A 16,384-nucleotide genomic window follows, 5' to 3' on the forward strand; every position below is an offset into this window, starting at 1 on the left:
TAAGTTGCTGGAATTTTGGTCATTCCTCCAGACAGAACTGGTGTAACTGAGTCAGGTTTGTAGGCCTCCTTGCTCGCACATGCTTTTTCAGTTCTGCCCATAAATTTTCTATTGGATTGAGGTCAGGGCTTTGAGATGCCACTCCAATACCTTGACTTCGTTGTTCTTAAGCCATTGTACCACAACTTTGGGGAATGCTTGGGGTCATTGTCCATTTGGAAGACCCATTTGCGACTGAACTTTAACTTCCTGGCTGTTGTCTTGAGATGTTGCTTCAATATATCCGCATAATTTTCCTTCCTAATGATGCTATCTATTTTATGAAGTGCACCAGTCCCTCCTGCAGCAAAGCACCCCCACAACATAATGCTGGCACCCCCATGCTTCATGCCTGGGATGGTGTTCTTTGGCTTGCAAGCCTCACCCTTTTTCCTCCAAACAACGATGGTCATTATGGCCAAACAGTTCAATTTTTGTTTCATTAGACCAGAGGACATTTCTCCAAAAAGTAAGATCTTTGTCCCCATGTGCACTTGCAAACTGTAGTCTGGCTTTTTTTATGGCGGTTTTGGAGCATTGGCTTCTTCCTTGCGGAGCAGCCTTTCAGGTTATGTCGATATAGGGCTCGTTTTACTGTGGATATAGATACTTGTCAACCTATTTCCTCCAGCATCTTCACAAGGTCTTTTGCTGTTGTTCTGGGATTTATTTGCCCTTTTCACACCAAAATACATTCATCTCTATGAGACAGAATGCGTCTCCTTCCTGAGTGGTATGATGGCTGCGTGGTCCCATGGTGTTTATACTTGTGTACTATTGTTTGTACAGATGAACGTGGTACCTTCAGATGTTTGGAAATTGCTCCCAAGGATGAACCAGACTTGTGGAGGTCCACCATTTGTTTTTTGAGGTCTTGGCTGATTTCTTTTGATTTTTCCATGATGTCAAGTAAATTGCATTGAGTTTAAAGGTAGGCCTTAAAATACATCCACAGGTACACATCCAATTCAGTACACCTCCTATCAGAAGCTAATTGTCTGAAGGCTTGACATAATTTTCTGGAATTTTCCAAGCTACTTAAAGGCACAGTAGTGTATGTAAACATCTGACCCACTGGAATTGTGATATAGTCAATTTAAAGTGAAACAATCTGTCTGTAAACAATTGTTGGAAAAATGACTCATATCATGCACAGAGTAGATGTCCTAAACGACTTGCCAAAACTATAGTTTGCTAATATTAAATCTTTGGAGTGGTTAAAAAATGAGTTGTAATGACTTCAGCCTAAGTGTATGTAAACTTCTGACTCCCAGATCACCCCAGGATTGTTATGACAAACTGGACTAATAACTGCTTTTTATCCACTGTTAAGCTAATTATAATTGTTGTAGAAAGTAATTTGGGTGGAAATTTGAGAAATGTATGGATTAAATTTCTGCACACATACCACTTTATTATAGGAACTGAGTGAAATAATGACAGTGTGCCAAAGTGATAAGTCCGGTCCAGCTGACCTAGTATATAGCTGCTAGTCTTTCATGTGTTCAACACATAAAACAAAATCTAGGTGAAAACATTTGTCACAACAACATGAAATCCTTGCAGAGCTACAGTATTTCTCATCTCAAGACAGAAAGTGGGCAAATGTGAAGCAGTAAAGAGACATGGGTCTGAATATGAGATGTGGAAATGAATTTTACACAGAGGATTATCCAGAAACGCCTGTATCTCATTTAAGGACGTTCTGAAAAACATGCACAGTATAGTGAGCAGTTCAAAGCAAATATGATTTTCTCATTTGTAGCCTTTTCAACAAGAGGGTGAAATGGAATAAACAAACAAATCTAATACATATATAATTCCTCATGCAAAAATTGTGAGCTGTCATACAGTATAATATCATTTAAAAAATCGGAAATTATGTGAAAAGAACCAAAAATAACAATTAAATGATCTTGCATATTCATGGAATGCACAATTATGGCTGTGTAACATCAAAACTGCAGGCTGTTTCTGAAGTATATCTGTAAGAGGTTTATTTATTTATTTATTTATTGCCTATGGTGAGCAATGAAGGCTCTTTTAACTTGACTCCATAAACGTTTAATGATCTATATTAGGCTAATTCAGCACGTAGAGATATGCACACAGAACCAAAGCATTAGATTAAAACTAAATCAGTATGTAGGCCAAGGGATTAACTGTAGGTAGACCAGTTTTAAACTATTTGTCCTTTTTCTCTTTCCAACATGCACTAAATGTGATCAACGTGAAGGTCAAGAGTAAAGTGTACTGTCATCTGGAGTCTAATGGCTTACAAACAGAACCAAGTCACTATGTCTGTTAACAGCACACACTCTTCACTGTAATGTGCCTGGGAAGACAGCAAAAAGCTTTTAGTTTACAAGTAGCCTATTAGATAAACAGTTAATGAAAAAAACAGCAACATTTTTATGCAACATACTTGTTAGAATTTCCCGTGTCTCACAGCAAAAAGAGATCTTGTAGCTGCACTAATTAAATAATAACCACTTAAGATAAAGAAAAAACTGAATTGAGCTCAAGTTAAGTTTGAGAGGGATGGAAATTATACTCATTAGGGAAAGGAAAAGTTATACAACTTCATTTTCATCCAGCTCAAAACACATATATAGCCTATATATATATATATAAATTCTGGAAAGACAGAAATTGTATGTTTTCTTCACACCTCCTACATGGTTATTTTGCACTTACCGTAACACAAGATAATCCATTTATGTCATTCTCCCACACTGCTGCTCCGCAGTCCTCCTCTTCTTCATTTCTTAAAAAAACACTTACACGTGGTTACAATTTTTCATGCCAAAATATGCATATAAAAATATAATCTTGTTCTCTGAATGCATAAATTAAAATCAATCAGTTTCTTATAGGGACAGTTCATCCAAAAATGTACTTACCACTTACCTACTTATTCACTTAACTTCATGTTGATTCGAGCATGCATGACTTTCTTTCTTCAATGGCACACAAAAGGAGATGTTAGGCAGAATGTTAGCCTCGGTCACCATTCACTTTCATAGTAGGGAAACAAGATGTAATGTAAGTGAATGGTGACTGAGGCTAACATTTTGCCTAACATCTCCTTTTGTGTGGCATTTGGGTTTGGAACAACATAAGGGTGAGTAAATGATGACACAACTTTCATTTTGGGGTAACAGGGCTGTAAATCAATAACTTTATGGAGCACTTTTAAAAATTACATTTAAAGGATAGAATCATATCACTACTGGTGAAGCTCCTCTTGTTGCCTAGCAACTAGCCTTTGGAAATTCCAAAAGGGACCACAGAGATCGTAGACCACCTCTTTTCATGGTGCATATGTGTGCTTGTGTATGTGTGTGTGTAGGCGAGGATGGATGGGTGCAAAGAGTATGTATGGAGTCAGAAACTCTGTTTGTGAGTTTATCTCAACAGTCAGAACATCTAGCAGGCCCCTGCTTTTGCAGTAAGAAGGAATGTGTTGTGGAGTTGGTGTGAGTGTCAACTGGTGTGTGTGTGTGTGTGGGTGGGGGAGGAGAGGTGTTTGGACATTCATAGCACACTTTAACATGATCCCTGTTTTTCTGCACACATGGCCAGTGTATTAATGTTCCTGTCACTATGTTTCTTATTGCTTGCTCATGCATGTTAGCCTGCATTTATGTGTGTGTGTGACTCACAATAGAAAGAGTCTGTCCATTCCCCAGGGGGGAAAGCTTGGTCTTTGTATTAGCCTCTATAGTAGGTACATTGTCTTGCCACTGACCTGTGAGAGCAAAATGTGCCACACCCTTCCAACAACACACCTTTGATGTGAACTACCCACATAGAATAAAATGGATTACAAAAAAGGAATTTTAAAACCCCATGAAATGTATGAGGGAAGTATGAGCTGAATTTATTGAAGAGCTCGTCCATTTTTTTAACCTCCTGAGACCAGAGCGTGACTGCTGTCTGTATTTTCCATTAGCCTTTTTGATTTGTAAATAGTAGCACCTAATAAACATGCAAAAACAAACAAAAAAAAATCTTAAAATGAATATCCATATATGTGGACAGAGGGACTAATTTGTGAATTTTAAAATAATACCAAGCTATAGAAAGTCAGATTTTTTAAATCAAATAGTTTATTATGTAAAATGCACAGTAAATATAGGATTTCTAATGAAATCCTAGAGCTATTGTCCACTACAGTGTACATTGTGTTTAGCAGCGTGGCGTTTCGCAATAAATCACTCAAGTTTTAAAAATGACACATCGGATGAAAATAGAGACTCTAATCTTTTGACTCAAACAGGTTTCAATGTAAAAACTTAATTAGGTTTCTAACCAGGTGTAGTTTTGTTGATGTTTCTCCCAAACATAAACTCCGCTGTGATCGGTGGCATGTTGTTTTTTCACATGACTCCATGCGTGAAAGTTTAACCCTTTTCTGACAGCTTAGGGTGTCCTTAACTGAGATCAGTTGGTTAAATCAATTTAAATTATGCATTGCGCATAGCGAAGCCAAAATACAACGTCCACACATGTGAACGTGGGGTTGCACAAGGTTAAATTAGCCAGTAGGTGTTAGTTTACATCACATTCAGGAAACATAATTTGCTACTTGCTATTTCTGGTCAAGGCAGCTGGAATTTATAATTTAGACAGAGGGAATATGCTCATTCTAGAGAGCACTTTACTGTACAAAACTTTGTATACGCTCCTGAGTGCAAGATGATGCTTTTATGCTAAGACAAGTTATTTTTGTCAGCTTTTTTATTTTAAGCTAATAAACGTACTAAAAGCCACAAAATGCCAACCTTGATTTCTTGGGTTCTTTAAAGTCAGACACCATTCATTTGCAGTGTTGGGTAAGTTACTTCCAAAAGGCAATCCACTACAAATTACCTTTTTCAAATTTTAATCAGATATCTTTTCTGATTACTTCTTTGGAATAGTAATTACATTGCAAATTACATTACTTTTACGTTACTTTCTAAAAAAAACTTTTCACAGAAATGTTTTTGTGATTCCACTCAGTGAATTCATAATAATGTTTTGAATATGTTTGTTATGGGGTGCACTGCCTACAGCTATCACGGAAATGGAAACAGATGCACATGTTAAATAATTCATATTTTAAATGTATTCTACATAAATAAATAAATAAATTGGTTTAACCCAAGTTATGTACTTAAAAGTAATTTATTAAATGTCAGTAACTATTCTGATTACAAGAATTCTAAATGTAATACGTTACATTACTTAAAAGTAATTTGATTAGAGATATTGATTAATTTGTAGTCAGATTACACCCAACACCGTTCATATTACATACACACTGAATCATGCCCTTACAAGCCATTATATAGCTCATGCATTCGCAAAAGTAAATGCAGATTTAGAAAAATATGCACAAGTAAATGTATTATGTGTTTATTCTTTGTATTTTAATGCCACTTAGTCATTCTACTCTGCTTCCTGTCGTTTGTTAACCTTCTGGGTCTGGTCTTCCCAATTTTTACTTCTGTGCTCTTTCTGACATGTTATTTGTACTTGTACCAAACCAATTATTAATTAATTTCTCTTTCTCTGTCACCACATGTAACTTGTTTTCTTTCTGCTCCCACAGCAATCTTATGGTTAACACTGTTAGGCTGGAATAATGAGACTCAGCCCTATTAGTCTCTAATGGCCCTTAATTAATTGAGACAATAACAATCCAGTTTTAATTTCATACAAATTAATGTGCACTGCTCTTAGACCCTTCTGGCTTCTCTTCCCCTTTTTCCCTACATCAACATCCTTCCACCCCCACCCTTTCCCGATCTAAACATCTGAACATTTGAAGATGCTTTTTTCATTTTCTTTCTTCATCTTCTATCTGTCAAGACAATAATTCAGATGCTCAGAGTTCAATTAAATCTCAATGTTAGTTCCTATTGACTGAAAGAGATAAGTGTGAAAATGAGAAGAATGAAATGTATTCTAATGCACTTCAAAAACAGTTGGTTATATTGTGGTACAACTCATTACCATGGTGACAGCCAGGTTGAGTTTAAGGGACGTGACATCATCGCTTTGTTGTCTGTTAGTGTCAGTGTCACTGTCACTCAAAAGAACCCTCCGCCATCGCATCGCTCGCTTCTGATTTTTCTTTCTTTTTTTTTTTTTAACAACACTGAAAATTTACCTTGAATCATCTCTTTATTTCATTCAGTCACAATACCATTTTAAAGAAAACTGTTAAGATAAAACAACCCTAATATGCTGAGCATATGAGAATCTCCTCTTTTGTTTTGTGCTGAGATACCTTTGTTTTTGGAATCTGTTCCGTTTGAAAAGCTCATACAGCAAACTCATTTAAATTGGAAAATTATAATTAATCATCACAGAACCATCACAGAAGTTCTTTATGCAGCACATTTATTTACAGTTCATTTGTCTCCCTAAATAAAAAACATTGCTTTACAAGAGTACAAAATCACAGTTCTACATTAGCGTAAGTTTGAGGGTAACATGGGTTAGTCAATCTATATGTCAGCAAAGTTAGTCTTACAGATTTTAACCACATGGGTGGCAAAAGTTTTGGCCATTTAATGTTTGAAGCATAAAAACTGTAACAAAACAAACGCTTCACCTTGTGTCAACACCCCAGTACCTTCAGTTGACGGCCTACAATCAGGTTGCCTTGGGTGCACCTCAGATCATTTTTATAAACATTTTATTTTTCATCACTTTGTCAGGAAAATCTGTAAACTTCAATAAATGAACCAAACTTTGCACATAATTTTTACTTCCTGAATTATTACACAATTTTGTGTCAGCATAAGCAAAAATAGATACAAAACGTCTCATTTTATATTTAAAAGTTTTTTTTTTTTTTACTGTTTTGGCAATACAAAACTATTTCGTCATATCAATAAAGCACTTTTAATTGAGTAATAACTTGCCAAAGTTTGATTGAAATATCTAATATTTCATATAGGAATATTTTACATTTTTTACCCTATTAAACTGTAGTGTCTTCCCTACAGGTGAAAGCATATGCAAAATAAAATCTAAATTCTACTCTGCTTTGAAAACTCTCTAAAGCTTTTTGCAAATGTTTATTTACAAGAAACAATTTGACAATTGAGGATTAGACATTTTTAAAAACTCCCTTTTCCTATTTGGCTCCTAAACAATGGAATAGTCTTTCTAGTATTGTTCAGGACTCAGACACACTCTCTCAGTTCAAGTCTAGACTAAAGACTCATCTATTCAGCCAGGCATACACCTAATTTATCCATTAACTTATAGTTATGCTGTATTAGTCAGGTCTGCCAGAACTGGAAACACTTCTCATATTCTATAATCCTGCTTTAAAGCGTATGGCATCTACGCTATTATTCTATTTGTTTCCCTGTCTTAACCTCTGGATACATATCCTGAGCGTACCAGAGCCTGCCAGATCCGGCTTCGGTCCTGTCTGATGTCCCAATCCTGCCGCTATGTGTTGCTGAGTGATGACTACTAACTGCAGCCTGTGCCAGCCAGATATCACTTCAGTCTACTACAATGGACTTCACAGTGGATGAAATTATGCCAACTTCAACCATAAAACATGGGATACTTCACTGGCCACTGCCTGAACCTTGAATTTAATGAACTGAAATGAACTGGCACAAGCTTCCAATCGAACTGCGATGCACCTCACTGACCTCTGCCAGCATCACCTTGGTCAAAGGATGGACTACACTCTTAAAATGGAATAAATAGACAATAAATTAATTGCAAACTAAAGCCTTCATCAGCCAAATAATAAAGGACTGGCTCTGTGTGCACTTCTGTAGTTAATTAAGACTTTAGTCATTAATCTTACAGTTAATACAAAATCTTTTTGTTTAAACATTGACCCCTAACACTTACTTGGTTTACTAACTATAAACCATGACTTGTACTCATTTTGGCATTATATTCATGTTGTTTAGCCAGAGGGGAACTGGCCCCACAGTGAGCCTGGTTTCCCCCAAGGTTATTTTTCTCCATTAACCAGCATCTAATGGAGTTTTGTGTTCCTTGCCAGAGTCATATTTAGCTTGCTCACTGGGGGTCTAAATACAAATATAATTAACTTTTCTTTTTTAAATTTAAGGCACAATTTACAATTGCATTTTTATCAAACCACACAATAATGACTCTAAAACATTACAGATATTACAGATTCATTTTCTGGTAAAGCATAATTTTCTGTAAAGCTGCTTTGAAACGATGTGTGTTATGAAAAGCGATATACAAATAAAAATGACCTGACTTGATGTGAATGAAGTTGTCATGGCCATCCAAGGCCACATTTGATATAGCTTAAAAGCTCATGTTGTCCTCTTTAAGAATGGCCAGGACAAACTGTGGCATGTATGTTCAAAAAATGTTCCTAGGAGGATTTGGTTGCTCCAAAGTCCAAAGACTTTGTTGCTCATTGTACAATAAAAAATGACAGAAATACAGGTCAAATCCCTATTTTCAATTCAAACCTAGAGACATATGCAAATTTCACCCACTTAACAACAGCTCTAAAAAAAAGCAGTAACATACTGAGTGTTTTGTACTGTTATTAATGTTAACATTGACAGGGTCTTTCAGAAAATCATGTGATGCTATCCTGTGATAACAATCAAGTAATATCCACATCACGTTATGAAATATGAGTCATAACCACAACAACACCAGTCTCACTGTCCCAGCCAGCCAAAGTCCCAGTCTTTTGAATTCATAATCTGTTTGGTTCTTCCTAATAGAAATCCCAATCCTCGATAATCCCAAACAGCCTCAGGCCTTTCTGATCGAGTGCCACAGGAACGCTGCCACTTGACCTCAACGGCTTACATCAAATGAAAAGAACCTAATTAGACAAAGGCTCACATACGGAGGATGCAGGGCTGATCAGTGCCTTGAGACTGGTTAATTGGTACAGAGGGCAGCTGCATGTGACAGGAGGAGACTTTCTTTACTATGTGCTATCGTTGCTGCTATCTGCCAGGCGCGTCACTTCGCTTTCATTACATCTGGGCCGCGAAGCCCTCTGATCATTGTGATAGCAGCCTAAAAAGAGTGTATCAAAAGGGGGAACCAATATAATATGCTTCAGACCTGCTCAAGAGGTGGAGCAGTCAATGTGATGAGATAAAACATGAAGAATGATACCAAAAAAAGAGATGGAATATAACACACCAAATATTCTCTTTCTCTCTGTCTCTCTTTCTCACACAGACACATTTATGTATCTACATGTGCCAGAGGAAGAGATAAATACTTTGGGCAGAGAAGGAAAGAATAGAGAGAGAGAGTGAAAGAGAGAGAGAGAGAGAGAGAGAGAGAGAGAGAGAGAGGAAATGTAGGAAGAGGGATGTAGAATGCATAGAGAAAGGAAGGATCAAGTAAGGAGAGACTTTTAACGAGGTAAAACAAAGAATTGAGGCAACGTGCACACCACAGACCTTCTTTAATCCCCACAGAGTACAGAGAGAGAAGGGAGAAAGAGTTAGAAAGAGAGAGGGTTATAAAGGAAGAAGATCAGTTAATTCTCTTTAAAAAAATGTTTTTTTTATTTTTTTTATCTATGTGTGTATTATTGAGTGCATGTGTGTTCAAATGTATTTGTAGGTTTGTAATTCTGTATGGAAGTGTGTTAGTGCGTGTGTATTCGTGTGTATATGAGTGTGTAAGTGTGTTTGAGTATTATAATATTCTAGTGTGTGAATGTGATTGTGTGTGTGTTCAGTGTGATCTGATATTGTATTGTGCAAGTGTGTGTGTGTGTAGGAGTATGTGTTCTCACGCATGTATCATTAGGCATCATTAGAGCAAATTATATGGAGGGAGAGTGAGACAGATGCTGCCCTTGGCACATGTGTCTGTAGTGCTATGAAAGAAAGCCCTTACACCACTGCGACATACTGAGCGGACTGCAGCTAAGAAGACAGAAATTTAAAGGGATAGTTCACCCAAAATTTTTAAATCAATGTAATCACTCTCATGTTGTTCCAAACCTGCAAGACTTTCTTCCGTCTAACAGAAAAGGATATGGGGTGAAAGTGAGATTGGGCCCTGAACATTTTCGCCTTCCGGGAGTGATGTGGTAGGCCTTCGTTTAGCTCTGTCCCTTAGCACCTTTTTGCGCCAACCCCCCCTTGTATGGTGCCCCTATGCATTGCATACATTGCATTTATAGTTTTTGTTTCTCTGGTGGGGACTTTACATAAACTTCTATTGAGTGCAACAATGCTCATCCACTTTTACAGTCATCTTGGTTCCGGAAGTATGAAGCAAAATAATATGTGAAATCTGACAAAAAGACTAAGTGTACTTAACATCTTTCATGAGGGAATGAACTACAATCCAACGACGCAATACGAATGATGTGATCGAATTAAAAACTATGGAAAAATATAAAACTATTCATTTAAAGTTGTTGATTATAACTAAATAAACAATATTTTTAATTGTATTACAATGTATTTATATATATGGAAATATATATACTGTAATACATAAATACTTTGAGATTGTAGAGAAAACTTCACGCTTGCGTCATGAGAGTGAATGGTTGCTGCAGGACTCTTTTGGCGCACTTTGTTCACCACGATTCTCTGACTGGTAGATTGTTTTCCTTTAGGATCATGGGTAGTGTAGTTCTTCGCCAGAAATTAGTAAATTAAAACAAACAATTTCTCCCCTTTTCTCGCCAATTTGGAATGCCCAATTCCCAATGCACTCTAAGACCTTGTGGTGGTGTAGTGACTTGCCTCAATCTGGGTGGCACAGGATGAATCTCAGTTGCCTCTGTGTCTGAGACTGTCAATCTGCGCATCTTATCACATGGCTTGTTGAATGTGTTACAGTGGAGACAATTATTTTCAAATGAAGATGAAATAACGGAGACTGATGGCTTCAACACGAGCATATACCATTAATTAACAACCTCTGAGCTCACGGTAGGACTGCCTTTAAAGGTTTTAAAGTTATCATTTAAAGTTATTTCCCCTGTGAAGAAAATGAATGGAATTTTTACTTCCAGAGCCAGACTGTTGCACTCAACTGTTGTTATACTAAGCTTACACCTACACCTAACCCTTACTGAAACCTGTTTGCATTTTTACATTTTCATTAAGACTTGTAGCCTAGCGGGCTATGCTCATGACATGTGGTGCTGATGCATTGTGGGTGACCTGAGTTCAAGTCTTGTGAGGTCCTTTTCTGATCCCACTCTTTTCCCTCTCATTTTCTGTCACCTCTCTACTTTCCTTATCCCATTAAAAGGCCATATATATTTTTTTTTTTATATATATATCTAAGAAAAAAAAAAAAAAAAAAAGACATTGCATGCTTATTAAGCTGTTTTCTTCATGTGACTGTTGGCTGCTCTCGACAATGTAGGCAAAACCTGACCCGCCACACACAGTCACTGATAAAGAAGCCCCACTTATTAATGTTGACGGTAAAGATGAATTCATGTAGACCAAAATTATATTGCAAATAAATTACGTAGAAAGACAGAGAGAGAGAGAGAGAGAGAGAGAGAGAGAGAGAGAGAGAGAGGCAGGGAGATGTTATGCTGCAATAACAACCAGAAAAAGTGCCCAAAAGAAACAGAATTAGTGATCATGTAAAAAGTGAAATTATAGCACATTATAATAAAGGATCACTTCAAACACACACTTTCTCTCTCGCAGTCTATCTATCCCACCGTTTCTCCTGCTTGCGCATTCTAACAAATTTCTCCTTCTGTTTTTTCCCTCCCTCTCTTCTAATCCTCCTTTTCTTCATATTTCAGCATGTGTAATCCTATAGATTCTTTGATGTTATGCTAAATACTCACTCCTTTCCATCTCTGCCTCTCCTCCTCTCTCTCTCTCTCTCTCTCTCTCTCTCTCTCTGTCTCTGCCTCCCCCTCCTCCCTTTCTCTTCCTCTCCCTTTCTCTATCTCTTTCTCTTGCACCACCTGTTAGTGCAGACCCCTGTGCTTTGGAATTCACTTGTTTATGAGGGAGTCATTCATACTCACACAATCAGAGGTAAGAAAAAGTATCTTGCTTATTAATCCTTTCCTCAAACTTCGTTTTAGAATCTGTTATGTGATTGAATCACCTGGTGTGTTCTCCTATTTGTCTTTATTTGTTTGTCCCTCTCTTTCTTAACCCCTCCCTCCCTTTCTCTCTCTCTCTTTCTCTCTGTCTGTTAATTAGTCTTTCTAGTGTTAACCCTTTGTTGCTTTTTACCTTGAATATTTTTGGAAATTAAATTCACATAAACTTCCATCTATTTGTTCACCGCTCATTACTCATTCTGTGTTAACTATTAAAGTACTCATGTACGTATGCCGTTAACACCCCACCCCCCATAGTTTTTTGTTTTGTTTTGTTTTTGTGTGTGAAAAATCATAACTTTTGATGGAGAGATTATTCTGCACTCTAAAAGAAGTAATGTGAGCAATCTGACACTTAGTGATACTGTGATATTAGACACTGCGCATGTGTTGCTGCTTTTCTGCTTTTGAAGGTCTTGCGCAAAGAATGTGTGATGTGGACTGCTCTCTCTCTCTCTCTGAGTGACACAGTGACTGACTGTGAAATGGTTATTTGCTTCTCATCAGGATCTCTGATCTTGTGTGAATAAAAGAGAACATGATACCACTGTAAGACACAAGTGAGAGTTGCATAGATAGATAGATAGATAGATAGATAGATAGATACGAAAAAAAAAAGGGTAAGCATAAACAGATTTAGCCCCTCCAGGCATAAGCTGTGCAGAACTCAACAAGAATTTTAAGGAAAGGTTGAATTTTACAAAAGAAGACATGGTGAAAGTGAAACAGATATGTATAACCAGATATATGTGTCAAAACATGATTAAAGTATTTGCAGCTTAGTCTAACTCTTAAGTTTATTTCATCAGCTAGTGAATATGTTGACAACAGTCCAAATCTCATCAAGAGTTCTGTTTCATAATGTGAGTTATGCTTCAAGAGCTAACAGTGTCATAATGTACTGTGACAACCCACTGCCAAACATGTCTGTAATTTACAGTACTGGAATATTTCTCCTCATTACTTCCTCTCACTCCCACATCTCCCCCCAAAACACACACAAACACTCTGACTTGTCTTCTCAACAGCCTCTTCATGTCTTGCTGTGATCCAATCTCAAGCACTGACTTTCATTAATTTCGTGACTATACCAGTTTAGCGGGCTAGTGCACAATGTGCACAGTTCAGATTCCACACAGCAGGCAAAAGAGAACTTTGCACACTGCCACAACACATTGCAGAAGTTGCGAGGTATTGCAAGTTTATTGCAACAGTGGATGGTTAACCACCAACATGATTGCTATGTTGTGGGGACTAATGTGGGATTGACTTCACTAGCACTGAATTTGCCATATGTTTGTAAACAATTGCTTAAAAAAACTCAAAAGGAACATGTTCCTAAAGGATTGTGTTTGGAATGAGGTCTATGGTTGCCCACAAAGAGAAGCACAAGATAAAGTCTAAGCAAATTGAGCTACAGGTACTTTATAATTCACTGCTAACTTGGCTAGTTTCTGCTTTTTTTATTTTTTATATATATAATCAGTTTTTAAGTGAATCCATTCAGTTTCCATTCAAAGCAAGCTCATTCAGGTGATAGCTGAAGAATATTAACAAAAATATAGGATACAATTACATTTCAGTTGATAAAATGATATTACTCTATGTGCGAGGATAATTTATTTCACGAATCTCATTTTGTCAAATAATAGTTTTTAATGCAAACTGCCATTCCCCTCAGACTGAAGGTATAAACAATCCTTAGATTTCAGAGTCTGTGAATTGCTTGCAAATTATAAAAAATGTTTTAATAAATAACGAAACAAACTGGTTTCATAAACCACCATGGACACAAATGATGTACAGCAGGTGGTGGGAGGAGATTTCATTTGAAGACTGAAAAAGAAAAAAAAGATTCTGCTTGGCGTGAGGCAGTGTGCTAATCGCTAATCTTGTTAGCGTCCGTGTGTCATGATCTCATTAGCCGTGCTGCTCCAATGCCATTATGACAACTTACCTACCACCACCGTGAAGACAGAATGATGCCTGTCAAACAATGGACAGTTTGATAGATTGACAAGCAAAGATAGGCAAGGAGAAATAACTGCCTTGGCATGTACTTTATGTGCACTGTTGTGCTTTTGGACAAATGGGGTAGAATTACCTAAAAGGTCAGCAATGAGTATGAGTTTGTGTCCTGCATGCTTTCTTCTTTTCTTCTCTTGACAGTACGGCTACTAACCTCAGCTGGTCTTAGCTGGTCTTGGCTGGTTTTAGAGGTGTTAAGAGCACTCATCAGCTGGGAGACCAGCTTGACAGCTTAAGTCACCTGGCCTAAACTGGTCTTAGCTGGTCTCCCAGTCTGGTCAGGCTGGTCTGGTTAGCTGTTTTTAGAGGTGTTTAGAGCACTTTTCAGCTGATCAGGCTGGGAGACCAGCTAGACCATCAGAACACCAGCTGGTCTAAACCTGTCTTATCTGGTCTCCCAGCATGGTCAGGTTGGCTGGCTTTAGTGAGATCTGAGCTCTTGTTAGCTGGTCAAACTTGAAAAACATCTAAACCAGTTGAAGACCAGCTAGACCATCTTAATCCAGCTGGTCTAAACTGGTCTATACTAGTTTAAAGCAGCTGGTCTAAACTACTCTTAGCTGGTCTTTCAACCTAGTCAGGTCTGGTTTTAAAGAGGTTTTGAGCACTTGAACCAGCTAAAACCAGCAAACCAGCTTAGGCCAAGTTCAGGAAGTTTCTACTCTTTAAGCAGGGAAATGTCTCTCTAGTACTCTCTCCCCCTCTGTCCACTCAAAAAATTTACCATGGTAATACCATGTTTCTTTGGATATGTACCATAGTCTTCTTGGAAGTGAGAGAGTATTATTTAAATGCCATGGTATATGGTTATAGTAACCATTGAGAACTATGGTAAATATCAAAGTACCATGGTACCGACAAAGTACATTTTTGTAAGGATCCCCTCCATCTGTTATTTTCACCGTTTTTATCTCCAACACTCTTTTCTGAAACCTCTTCAAACACAGGAACTGTTAAGAACTTGTAGTCTTTGTAATTGTGCTCACTGATTGAAATTATTCTTAATTATTTTTGCTGGGATTAGTTTGCAAATGCCCTGCAACATTCTCAAGGGAACTTTATTTGCATCTCAAGTGTGCCCATGCAAATAAGACGTTTAGAGCAGTAGTGTGGATAAAGTCAAAAGTGTGTTTCCTCGGTCTCTTATCAAACTGCACACTCATTCTCTCTCTTACAGCCTCTTAAAACATTTCCCATTCTTTTGCCGTTCCAGCTCACTTACTCTTAAAACTAATATTTTGTGGTCTATACTCTGGTGAAGTAGCTCCATTTGCCAGGTTCCAAAAGTGCTTTAAGCAAAGTGCTAGCTGGAGATGGCAAACCTTAATTAGTATCTATTTAGATTCCTCAGCTCAGCTTCCAGCTCACATTGGAGTCTAGAAGAGCAGGTTGAAGGTTTTGGAATTAAACATTTGCTGTGGCACGCAGGTCCAGCTATTTAAAACTGTTTTGACAAAGCAGGTCAATTCGTCTCAGGCGATATGCCAGTCTGTGGAGGTGTTACAGATAAAATAATTATGTGGCAGGTCCATCAAAAACAAAAACAAACAAGGTTCTGGTTTAGAGGACAAGTCTCTGGAACAATGTCTTTAATTTAAAAAAAAAAAAGAAGATACAAAGGCTTAACTATGGATTCAATTTGCATTGAATAAGACAGACTATCTCAGAACCTGAGGGTGGTTTAGACTACAGCTCTGTGGGGGAGAGGAAATCGGCACAGCTGTCCAAGCACTGCTTCTGGCATCAAGCATAGATTTTTGCTCACGACTTCTAAATAAATCAGAGAAGAGCTTAGTTGGCATGTGCTTAAAGCTTGAGCTCAGTGCAAACTTTTTAAGTCGCAGCATCTAAACACCCACTCTCTTACCACCTGACTTTGAACCTCTATCCTCCCGCTTTCCTGACTTACCCACTCATGCTCACAGCCTCTAGCCTGTTGCACCAGTACTGTAGTTTGCCGCTCCACTCAGCAAAATTCTAACTCGTGTGTTTATTTCTGTTTTATTTCTGTTTAACACATAAAATTCAATATAGAGTTGATCAGTTTAAATAGAAATAGTGTTGCTCCTGTTCTCTAGATCCTTGCTTCTAAGGCTACGTCCACATCTATCCAGCGTTTTCGTTTTTGAAAAGCTTTCTGCCCACACTGCCATTTTTAAGCATTTTCCGAAAGTTTCTCACCCACACTGAAACGTCTGAAAATGCTTAAATCCCCTTACTATG

General features: G+C 37.6%; 1 protein-coding gene across 1 annotated transcript in view; it reads left to right on the forward strand.

The window, feature by feature from the left end:
* The first annotated feature begins 11,734 nt into the window (after window positions 1–11,734).
* The window catches only part of doc2a (double C2-like domains, alpha), a 52,412-nt gene continuing 47,762 nt past the window's right edge, over window positions 11,735–16,384 (forward strand). Inside the window, exon 1 of the mRNA XM_051717780.1 lies at window positions 11,735–12,062. The gene's annotated coding sequence lies outside the window, so the exon portion shown is untranslated. The remainder of the gene's footprint in view (window positions 12,063–16,384) is intronic.

Source organism: Myxocyprinus asiaticus, chromosome 14 (genome assembly GCF_019703515.2).
Source record: "Myxocyprinus asiaticus isolate MX2 ecotype Aquarium Trade chromosome 14, UBuf_Myxa_2, whole genome shotgun sequence".
Taxonomy (NCBI): domain Eukaryota; kingdom Metazoa; phylum Chordata; class Actinopteri; order Cypriniformes; family Catostomidae; genus Myxocyprinus; species Myxocyprinus asiaticus.